The 12,618-nt window shown below is 44.7% G+C and overlaps 1 protein-coding gene across 3 annotated transcripts in view; it reads left to right on the top strand.

Moving 5' to 3' along the window:
* LOC134356359 (granule associated Rac and RHOG effector protein 1-like) overlaps positions 1 to 12,618 on the top strand; it is a 249,049-nt gene that overhangs the window by 21,171 nt on the left and 215,260 nt on the right. The window lies entirely within an intron of this gene.

Below are 12,618 nucleotides of genomic sequence, written 5' to 3'. Positions count from 1 at the left end.
TTTTGCAAGTTTTTAAAAATCTATTCAATATATGTAATTGATTTACTTGTTTATTTATTATTATTTTTTATTTTATTTTTTTCTCTCTGCTAGATTATGCAGAGCATTGAACTGCTGCTGCTACGATAACAAATTTCACATCACATGCTGGTGATAATAAACCTGATTCTGACTCTGATCCCTCCCATCTGTCCAACAATCTCTTTGACCCCTACCACAAGGCAAGAGATACTGTAGCTTTAGGACAAGAACGGTTAGAATGGGAAACAGCTTCTTCCACCACACCATAAGGCTATGGAACTTTCTGCCACTTCCCAGGTCTCATCATGTATGAAGTGCCAATAGCATTATACTGTTTACTTCGTAAATTGTACTGTAAATTCACCTTATTATTTGTTAATTTATTTGTGGTAACATTACTTTGTGTTGTGTATGGGTTATACAACTGTGTTGTGCACCTTGGTCCAGAGGAACATTGTTTTGTTTGGTGGTATACATGTGTACGGCTGAATGACCATAAACTTGAACTTGGTGATACGCACACAAAATACTAGAGGATTGGAGCTCTATGCGGGCAGGAGGCGCAATGGTGGGTGACCTCACGAGTCGGCCTGTCTAGAGTTCGAGGCTAATGTTCAGGAACTTGGATATCAGAGTAAGATGTTTGAGGAGTGAATCCTCATCAATTTCCTCATTTGTCATTGGTGAGTCCTGGGTCTATACGATACTCAAGATGGAATCCTGAAGGTCAATTGGAAGTCTAGAAGTCTAACCCCTGGCTCTGTGAGTCCACTGGGGAAGACGATTGACTCACCAACCACAGGTTTGACCTTTGGGCCTTGACTTCCAGACTTGTATTGACCTGCGATCCCAGTGACCGGGTCTTTCATCACTCCTCTGAGCACCACTGTGTCCAGAGATGTAGAATGTAATCCATACATAATCTACATAAAATCAGATCATTTGGTACAGCCATCCTATGTTCCTTATGAGCCTCCCTCCCAGATATCTCACTTTGTATTGGATTGCTTGGGATTAAAACAGATATCAAAGTTCGGATTTATTGTCAAAGTGTGATTCATCTTCTTCCAGACATCCACAGGGAAATAAAGAAATTCAATAGAATAATGAAAAAAACATATAAAACAAAGGCAGAGTCCCAGAAAGTAAGTCTACAGGCTGTGCAATCAGTTCAGCGCTGAGGCGACTGAAGTTATCCACTCTGGTTCAGCAGCCTCATGGCTGTAGGGCAACATCTGTTCCTGAACCTGGTGGTGTGAGACTCAAGTCTCCTATACCTTCTGCCCAATGGTAATAGAGAGGGTCAAATCATTAGGAGGCGGATAGGATGGGCTCAGGTGGGGGATCTTGGCTGGCATGAGGTAGTGGAGCATTTTCTGCTTTTGGTCTTCAACGGTTTAACCTGACACGCACTCTCCCAGCAATGGCTGACCTTCCTGTGCTTCAGTATATTGTACCTGCATTCCTGAGAGTCAAGTTCACCAAATCCTTCAGGAGATTGTAAAATTGCTAATTCGTTTAGATGGTTTAGAAATGAATTTCTTAATAGGAAATTGCAGGGAGTGGTTACAGTTCAGAAATATATCCAGTGGAATATCTGGTTTTGTGAGCTGCCATTAAACATTGCCACATTTTTCCAGCACCATCTTGGGACTTGGTATATAGCCCACCTAGACTATAATGGCACTTACACCCAGCCAAGGCATCTTCTGTAATTTCTTATCTAACCTTACCTGAAGAACTCTATTTCTTTCTCCCTCACCCTTTTCCAGCTTCCCTTTAATGGCTTTAACCAGGCCTGTTATAATGTATTTTCGTTATTCTGGGGTTGAGATTTCTCCATGAATGGATTTGCAGTGAAGTTTGCCAGATGCATGCTTACCTCTTTCTGCTCAGTCTTCCTTGCTTGCCTGATATTGGCTTCACTCCCAGGTTGATGGAAATAATTAACTAAAAGATTTGAAGATCAGACTGTCCAAAACTCCAGCTCTGGAATTGATCACTGGATGCTGTCAAGTAGCTTTTTCCTTGGAGAATTGTGATCCTGGTATTGCAATAACTATAAGACATAGGAGCTGATTTAGGCTATTTGACATAAAATCCACTTTAAATATCCCAATGACTTGGCCTCCACAGCCATCTTTGGTAGTGAATTCCACAGATTCATTACTCTTTGGCTAAATAAATGTCTCCTTTCTTCTGTTCTAAAATGGACATCCCACTATTCTGAGGTTGTCCCTCTGGTCTGACACACCATAGGAAACATCCTCTCCACATCTTTATGGTTACAGCTGTTTTATTGGATGTTTGGCACAGTACGGGTCAGATAGACACAGGGCAAGGAAGCAAGGGACTGGACACCTTGTGGTTCCCTTTGTACTGCAAATTAGCGAAAACTGGTTAGATAAGGCAGCTTTCTACAGAAGGACAGAACTAACTATACTCAAACAACAGGAATTCTGCAGATGCTGGAAATTCAAGCAACACACATAAAAGTTGCTGGTGAACGCAGCAGGCCAGGCAGCATCTCTAGGAAGAGGTGCAGTCGAGATTTCAGGCCGAGACCCTTCGTCAGGACTAACTGAAGGAAGAGTGAGTAAGGGATTTGAAAGTTGGAGGGGGAGGGGGAGATCCAAAATGATAGGAGAAGACAGGAGGGGGAGGGATGGAGCCAAGACCTGGACAGGTGATCGACAAAAGGGATACGAGAGGATCATGGGACAGGAGGTCCGGGAAGAAAGACGAGGTGGGGGGGGGGACCCAGAGGATGGGCAAGGGGTATATTCAGAGGGACAGAGGGAGAAAAAGGAGAGTGGCTATTTGAAGCCACACTCAGGTTGGAGGAACAACACCTTATATTCCGTCTGGGTAGCCTCCAACCTGATGGCATTTACATCGACTTCTCTAACTTCCGCTAATGCCCCACCTCCCCCTCGTATCCTATCTGCTATTTATTTTTATACACACATTCTTTCTCTCACTCTCCTTTTTCTCCCTCTGTCCCTCTGAATATACCTGTTGCCCATCCTCTGGGTCCCCCCCCACTGGTCTTTCTTCCCGGACCTCCTGTCCCATGATCCTCTCATATCCCTTTTGCCTATCACCTGTCCAGCTCTTGGCTCCATCCCTCCCCCTTCTGTCTTCTCCTATCATTTTGGATCTCCCCCTCCCCCTCCAACTTTCAAACCCTTACTCACTCTTCCTTCAGTTAGTCCTAATAAACAAGACAATAGGCACAGTAGAGGGCAGTAGTCAGTCCATGCTCTGGGTATTGAGGAGTCTGATGGCTTGGGGGAAGAAACTGTTACATAGTCTGGTCTTGAGAGCCCGAATACTTTGGTGCCTTTTGCCAGATGGCAGGAGGGAGAAGAGTTTGTATGAGGGGTGCGTGGAGTCCTTCATAATGCTGTTTGCTTTATGGATGCAGCGTGTGGTATAAATGTCTGTAATGGCGGGAAGAGAGAGCCCGATGATCTTCTCAGCTGACCTCACTATCCACTGCAGGGTCTTGCGATCTGAGATGGTGCAATTTCTGAACTAGGCAGCAGCTACTCAGGACGCTCTCAATACAACCTCTGTAGAATGTGGTGAGGATGGGAGGGTGGGTGGGAGATGGACTTTTCTCAGCCTTCGCAGAAAGTAGAGACGCTGCTGGGCTTTCTTTGCTATGGAGCTGGTGTTGAGGGACCAGGTGAGATTCTTCGCTAGGTGAACACCAAGAAATTTGGTGCTCTTAATGACCTCTACGGAGGAGTCATCGATGTTTAGCGGAGAGTGGTTGTTCTGTGTCCTCTGAAGTCAACAACCATCTCATTTGTTTTGTTCACATTCAGAGATAGGTTGTTGGCTCTGCTCCAGTCGTTAGCTGCTGCACCTCCCCTCTGTATCCGATTCCTAAATGGGCATTGAATCTTTGGATGCTGCCTCACTTATTAAAAATATACAATATTTCTGTTTCTGCACGTTTTTTAATCTATTCAATATACTTAATTGATTTGCTTGTTTATTTATTATTATATTTATTTTATTTTATTATTATTATTATTATTTTTTCTCTGCTATATTATGTATTGCATTGAACTACTGCTGCTAAGTTAACAAATTTCACGTCACATGCCGGTGATAATAAACCTAATTCTGATTCTGATTTCCTAAACTCGTTTGTCTTTATAAGACCATAAGACAAAGGAGCAGAAGTCGGCCATATTATCATGAGCTGATCCATTCTCCCATTTAGTTCCACTCCCCCGCCTTCTCACCATAACCTTTGATGCCCTGGCTACTCAGATACCTATCAATCTCTGCCTTAAATACACCCAATGACTTGGCCTCCACTGCTGCCCGTGGCAACAAATTCCATAGATTCACCACCCTCTGGCTAAAAAAATTTCTTCGCATCTCTGTTCTGAATGGGCGCCCTTCAATCCTTAAGTCATGCCCTCTCGTACTAGACTCCCCCATCATGGGAAACAACTTTGCCACATCCACTCTGTCCATGCCTTTCAACATTCGAAATGTTTCTATGAGGTCTCCCCTCATTCTTCTAAACTCCAAGGAATACAGTCCAAGAGCAGACAAACGTTCCTCACATGTTAACCCTTTCATTCTTGGAATCATTCTAGTGAATCTTCTCTGTACTCTCTCCAACATCAGCACATCCTTTCTTAAAAAAGGAGCCCAAAACTGCCCACATTACTCCAAGTGAGGTCTCACCAGCGCCTTAGAGCCTCAACATCACATCCCTGCTCCTATACTCTATTCCTCTAGAAATGAATGCCAACATTGCATTTGCCTTCTTCACCACCAACTTAACCTGGAGGTTAACCTTAAGGGTATCCTGCACGAGGACTCCCAAGTCCCATTGCATCTCAGAACTTTGAATTCTCTCCCCATTTAAATAATAGTCTGCCCATTTATTTCTTCTGCCAAAGTGCATAACCATACACTTTCCAACATTGTATTTCGTTTGCCACTTCTTTGCCCATTCTTCCAATCTATCCAAGTCTCTCTGCAGACTCTTTGTTTCCTCAGCACTACTGGCCCCTCCACCTATCTTTGTATCATCAGCAAACTTAGCCACAAAGCCATCTAGTTCATAATCCAAATCGTTGATGTACAATGTAAAAAGAAGTGGCCCCAACACAGACCCCTGTGGAACACCACTGGTAACTGGCAGCTAACCAGAATAGGATCCCTTTATTCCCACTCTCTGTTTCCTGCCAATCAGCCAACGTTCTATCCACATATGTAACTTTCCCATAATTCCATGGGCTCTTATCTTGTTAAGCAGCCTCATGTGTGGCACCTTGTCAAAGGCCTTCTGAAAATCCAAATATACAACATCCACTGCATCTCCCTTGTCAAGCCTACTTGTAATTTCCTCAAAAAATTGTAATAGGTTTGTCAGGCAGGATTTTCCTTTAAGGAATCCATGCTGAGTTCTGCCTATCCTGAATGTTGCATGGTTATTAAGCTGTTCCTGAATCACTGAGTGTGAGTCTTCAGGTTTCTGTGCTTCCTCCCCGTTGATAGTAATGAGAAGAGGACATGTCCTGGGTGACGGATGCCACCTTCTTGAGTCATTATCTTTTGAAGATGTTCTTGATGCTAGGGGGACCAGTGCCCATGATGGAGCTGGTTGAGTTTGCAACTTTCTGTAGCTTTTTTCCATCCTGTGCATCGAACTTCCATACCGGAAGATGATACAGCCAATTCTCTACAGTACATCTGTAGAACTTTGCTAGTCTTTGGTGACATACTAAATCTGCCCAAACTACTTACTGGAAATATATGCTTATGAAATGTTCATCGCAACACTCTGTAGGTATGGTTACCACAGCGGGATTTTTGTGTATTTTATTACTTAAGGCCAAAATCAACCAATGAACCTGTGTAAAATACAAAATCTGTTCATTATCCAGGGATGGCTCATACAGGCAATCATGATATTCAAGATTGTTTAATGTCATTTCCAGTACACAAGTGTAAAGGAGAATGAAATAATTGTTACTTTGGATCTAATGCAGTACAAAGAAACACAATAAGGTAAAGAACACAAAAATAATAACAAAAAACCCAATAAATATAAATACTTAAGATAGCTTATATACATTGATTGTATGTCCATAAAGTGATGCTAGTCTCCTTATATACAGTCACATGTACATAAGGTGTCTCTGATAGGAAATGACAAAGTAGGGGTGGTTGGGGCTGTGGAGGGGTGGGTTAGGGGTGGAGGTGTTCATCAGCCTTGCTGCTTGGGAAAAGTAACTTGTTGAGTCTGGTGGTCCTGGCGTGGATGCTACGTAGTCTCTTCCCGGATGGGAGTGGGACAATATTAAGCAGGAATACAATTAATAATTAGTAACCTTTATAATGCACTTAAAGGTCTTGGAGTTTATTCACAGGTTTTGCAGATTGTTGACTTTTCTGTGTGTACATACTCCCACCTTTCCCACAGAGGGATAAGATCACAATCTCCTCTGGTGCCTTTTGTCTGCTTGAGTTGTGTGAATCTTAAATCTATATTTATACATTTATACATGAGGCTTTTCATTCTAGGATGAGGGAGATGTCTTCCTTTTTTAAAGAAAGGGGCTTCACTTCCTCTAGTATCAACTCTGCTCTTAAACGCATCTCCCCCATTTCACGTACATCTGCTCTCACTCCATCCTCCCACCACCCCACTAAGAATAGGGTTCCCCTGGTCCTCACCTACCACCCCACCAGCCTCCGGGTCCAACATATTATTCTCTGTAACTTCCGCCACCTCCAACGGGATCCCACCACTAAGCACATCTTTCCCTCCCCGCCTCTCTCTGCATTCCTCAGGGATCGCTCCCTACACAACTCCCTTGTCCATTTGTCCCCCCGATCCCTCCCCAGTGATCACCCTCCTGACACTTATCCGTGTAAGCGGAACAAGTGCTACACATGCCCTTACACTTCCTCCCTTACCACCATTCAGGGCCCCAAACAGTCCTTCCAGGTGAGGCAACACTTCACCTGTGAGTCGACTGGGGTGATATACTGCATCCGGTGCTCCCGATGTGGCCTTTTATATATTGGTGAGACCCGACGCAGACTGGGAGACCGCTTTGCTGAACTTCTACGCTCTGTCCGCCAGAGAAAGCAGGATCTCCCAGTGGCCACACATTTTAATTCCACATCCCATTCCCATTCTGACATGTCTATCCACGGCCTCCTCTACTGTAAAGATGAAGCCACACTCAGGTTGGAGGAACAACACCTTATATTCCTTCTGGGTAGCCTCCAACCTGATGGCATGAACATTGACTTCTCTAACTTCTGCTAATGCCGCACCTCCCCCTCATACCCCATCTGTTATTTATTTTTATACACACATTCTTTCTCTCACTCTCCTTTTTCTCCCTCTGTCCCTCTGAATATACCTCTTGCCCATCCTCTGGGTCCCCCCCCCGTCTTTCTTCCCAGACCTCCTGTCCCATGATCCTCTCATATCCCCTTCTGCCTATCACCTGTCCAGCTCTCGGCTCCATCCCTCCCCCTCCTGTCTTCTCCTATCATTTTGCATCTCCCCCTCCCCCTCCAGCTTTCAAATCCCTTACTCACTCTTCCTTCAGTTAGTCCTGACAAAGGGTCTCGGCCTGAAACGTCGACTGCACCTCTTCCTACAGATGCTGCCTGGCCTGCTGCATTCACCAGCAACTTTGATGTGTGTTGTTTATACATTTAAGGTGGCTATCAATCAGCAACACCTGTAACAGAGCAGCAGTTCCTTGATCTTTGGCTAAGAATACAGTGTGCCATGTTTCATTTGTATGGGTATTGAGTTCTCTCTTTGATCTGGAGCAGACTATACAACTTACTAGCTGAGGTGAATGAATACACTGAAAGAAAATTTATTGTACTTTTCTTTAACCTCCTGAGATTCAGGTGGCTTTCAATTACTGCTGTAACTTTTATCACTTGAATCCACATTATAAATGGCCTCGTAATTAATCCCATAGTGTCGGTTATACAGAATTACTGATATCAGGGAATGGTGTTTTTGGCTGTAACTTCACGTTAGGAGTTAGCTAGCTTTGAATGGATTATCTGGCATCTTTCATAGTCATCGAAATAACCACAAGATAGTTCGCTTGTTGAGTGAAGCGTTTCCCAGGGTAAAAGGACCATCAGGCTCCTGAACCAGAGGGGATAATTGATTCCACAATCTATGGACTCACTTTCAAGGGTTTTGCAATTCAAGTTCATAATAACAATCTATTTATTTAATTATTATTATTTAGTTTTCTTTTTATATTTGCATCATTTGTTGTCTTCTGTACATTTTGTTTTTGTGTGTAGTTTTTCATTGATTCTATTGTGTTTCTTAGTATTTACTGTGAATGCCCATAGGAAAATGGATCTCAGGGTTTCATATGGTGACATATATGTACTTAGATAATAAATTTACTTTGAGCTTTGTAAGTTTCTGCTCCTGAACGTATTGAACTTTCAGCCAGCAGGTGAATTGAAGCTGACGATGAAGGCAATGGGGATGATAGAAGCCGTTTGTAACTAAACCATCAGTTTAACTGTTTTGAAAGTAAATGATAGCAGGTATTTTGAGAGACAGAATGTGGATGACACCATAGCAAAGGTGAGACTATCTTGGAACATGCAATATTTTAAAACCCTACAGTGCTTTTGATTTATAAACATTATCCCTTTCTAAAAGTCCAAGGCTTTGTGTTGTGTGTTGCGAATGTAATCACACCTGGAATCTCCTGTGGGAGCTTAACTATCTTGCTTGGTTCATCCTGCACATGAACAATAATACTTTAGTGAAGAACATGAAGGGGAAACGTAACCAGTATAGTCTTGTTGAACACCTACATTAGTGGTCATTAATTGCCCTCATCATCGGGACATGTTCTCTTCTTGTTGCTATCATAAGAGAGAAAGTATAGCAGCTCAACATTTTAGGAATCAGACTACTGAATGGCCCATTAGCACGACCTCATTATTCCCATTTGTCATCAGACTATTGAACGGTCCGTGATCAGGACCTCACTGTTCTCCTTCGTCATCAGACTACTGAACAGTCCATGAGCACGACCTCACTGTTCCCCTTTGTCATCAGACTACTGAATGGTCCGTGATCACCTCACTGTTCCCCTTCATCATCAGACTACTGAATGGTCCGTGATCACCTCACTGTTCCCCTCCGTCATCAGACTACTGAACGGTCGGTGATCACCTCACTGTTCCCCTCCGTCATCAGACTACTGAACGGTCGGTGATCACCTCACTGTTCCCATTTGTCATGAGACTACTGAACGGTCCGTGATCACCTCACTGTTCCCCTCTGTCATCAGACTACTGAACGGTCCGTGATCACCTCACTGTTCCCCTCCGTCATCAGACTACTGAACGGTCCGTGATCACCTCACTGTTCCCCTCCGTCATCAGTCTACTGAACGGTCCGTGATCACCTCACCGTTCCCCTCCGTCATCAGACTACTGAACGGTCCGTGATCACCTCACTGTTCCCCTCCGTCATCAGACTACTGAACGGTCCGTGATCACCTCACCGTTCCCCTCCGTCATCAGACTACTGAACGGTCGGTGATCACCTCACCATTCCCCTCCGTCATCAGACTACTAAACGGTCGGTGATCACAACCTCACCGTTCCCCTCCGTCATTAGACTACTGAACGGTCCGTGATCACAACCTCACCGTTCCCCTCCGTCATCAGACTACTGAACGGTCCGTGATCACAACCTCACCGTTCCCCTCCGTCATCAGACTACTGAACGGTCGGTGATCACCTCACTGTTCCCATTTGTCATGAGACTACTGAACGGTCCGTGATCACCTCACTGTTCCCCTCTGTCATCAGACTACTGAACGGTCCGTGATCACCTCACTGTTCCCCTCCGTCATCAGACTACTGAACGGTCCGTGATCACCTCACCGTTCCCCTCCGTCATCAGTCTACTGAACGGTCCGTGATCACCTCACCGTTCCCCTCCGTCATCAGACTACTGAACGGTCCGTGATCACCTCACTGTTCCCCTCCGTCATCAGACTACTGAACGGTCCGTGATCACCTCACCGTTCCCCTCCGTCATCAGACTACTGAACGGTCGGTGATCACCTCACCATTCCCCTCCGTCATCAGACTACTAAACGGTCGGTGATCACAACCTCACCGTTCCCCTCCGTCATTAGACTACTGAACGGTCCGTGATCACAACCTCACCGTTCCCCTCCATCATCAGACTACTGAACGGTCCGTGATCACAACCTCACCGTTCCCCTCCGTCATCAGACTACTGAACGGTCGGTGATCACCTCACTGTTCCCATTTGTCATGAGACTACTGAACGGTCCGTGATCACCTCACTGTTCCCCTCTGTCATCAGACTACTGAACGGTCCGTGATCACCTCACTGTTCCCCTCCGTCATCAGACTACTGAACGGTCTGTGATCACCTCACTGTTCCCCTCCGTCATCAGTCTACTGAACGGTCCGTGATCACCTCACTGTTCCCCTCCGTCATCAGACTACTGAACGGTCCGTAATCACAACCTCACCGTTCCCCTCCGTCATCAGACTACTGAACGGTCGGTGATCACCTCACTGTTCCCCTCCGTCATCAGACTACTGAACGGTCCGTGATCACCTCACTGTTCCCCTTTGTCATCAGACTACTAAACGGTCGGTGATCACAACCTCACTGTTCCCCTCCGTCATCAGACTACTGAACGGTCCGTGATCACAACCTCACCGTTCCCCTCCGTCATCAGACTACTGAACGGTCCGTAATCACAACCTCACCGTTCCCCTCCGTCATCAGACTACTGAACGGTCGGTGATCACCTCACTGTTCCCCTCCGTCATCAGACTACTGAACGGTCCGTGATCACCTCACTGTTCCCCTTTGTCATCAGACTACTGAATGGTCAGTGATCACCTCACTGTTCCCCTCCGTCATCAGACTACTGAACGGTCAGTGATCACCTCACTGTTCCCCTCTGTCATCAGACTACTGAACGGTTGGTGATCACCTCACTGTTCCCCTCCGTCATCAGACTACTGAACGGTCCGTGATCACCTCACCGTTCCCCTCCGTCATCAGACTACTGAACGGTCGGTGATCACCTCACTGTTCTCTTTAACCGACAGACTATTGAACATGACCTCACTGTTCCCCTTTAGCCGCTTTGTATTTATTTATTGTCACTTGTATTAATTTGTTATGCCTGCACTGTACTGCTGCCAAATTCCGCAACTTGTGTTCAAAATTTCAAACCAAATTTATTATCAAAGTGCATGTATGTTACCATACACAATACTGAGATTCATTTTCTTGCAGACATACTCAATAAGTCCGTAATCGAATCATGAAGGACTGCACCAATACTTGGGCATTCAGTCAGTGTGCAAATGCTGCAAGCTTTTCAAATACAAAAAGAAAGAAATAATGATAATAAATAAATAAATAATAAATATCAAGAATATGAGCTGATGAGTCCTTGAAAGTGAGTCCATAGGTTGTGGAAACATTTCAATGGGGTAAGTGAAGTTATCCCCTTTTGGTTCAAGTTTAACCCCTTTGGTTCAAGAGCCTGATCGTTAAATGGTAGTAACTGTTCCTGAACCTGGTGGTGTGGGTCGTGAGGCTCCTTCCTGATGGCAGCAGTGAGAAGAGAGCAGCTCTCGTTGACAGGGGAGCCCTGATATGAATGCTGCTTTCCTGCAACAATGCTTTGTGTAAATATGCCCAATATTTGGGAAAGCTTTACCCATGATGGACCTTATCCACTACTTTCTGTAAAATTTTAAGGACATTGATGTTTCCATACTAAGCTGTGATGCTGCCAGTTATATACTCTCTACTGTACATCTACAGATGTTTGTCAGAGTTTTAGATGTCATGCTGAATCTTTGTATAATTAAGGAAGTAGCGGTGCTGCTGTGCCTTCTTCGTAATTGCACTTGTGTGCTGGGCCCAGGACAGGTCCTCCGGAATAACAACAGCAAGGAATTTTAAATTGTTGACCCTCTCTTCCTCTGGGTCTTCAATGAAGATTTGCTCATAGACCCCTGGTTTCATCCTCCTGAAGTCAGTAATCAACTCCTTTGTCTTGCTGACATTGAGTAACAGGCTGTTGTTATGGTACCACTCAGCCAGATTGTCAGTCTCCCTCCTATAATCTGATTTGTCATCAAATTTGATTTGACATGATTTCAATATTTAAGGGAAGTTTGGATAAGTACATGGATAGGTATGGAGGGCTGTGGTCCAGGTGCACGTCAATGGGATTAGGTAGAATAACAATAGACAATAGGTTCAGGAGTAGGCCATTCAGCCCTTCGAGCCAGCACCACCATTCACTGTGATCATGGCTGATCATCCACAATCAGTATCCTTTTCCTGCCTTCTCCCCATATCCCTTGACTCTGCTATCTTTAAGAGCTCTATCTAATCCTTTTTTGAAAGAATCCAGAGAATTGGCCTCCACTGCCTTCTGAGGCAGAGCATTCCACAGAACCACAACCCTCTGTGTGAAAAAGTTTTAATAACAATTAATAAATAACAGTTCAACATGGACTAGAAGG

The sequence above is a fragment of the Mobula hypostoma genome, chromosome 14, assembly GCF_963921235.1.
Source record: "Mobula hypostoma chromosome 14, sMobHyp1.1, whole genome shotgun sequence".
NCBI classification, from domain to species: domain Eukaryota; kingdom Metazoa; phylum Chordata; class Chondrichthyes; order Myliobatiformes; family Myliobatidae; genus Mobula; species Mobula hypostoma.
The sequence above is the reverse complement of the archived record's forward strand: the minus strand, read 5'-3'. Positions and strand labels throughout refer to the sequence as shown.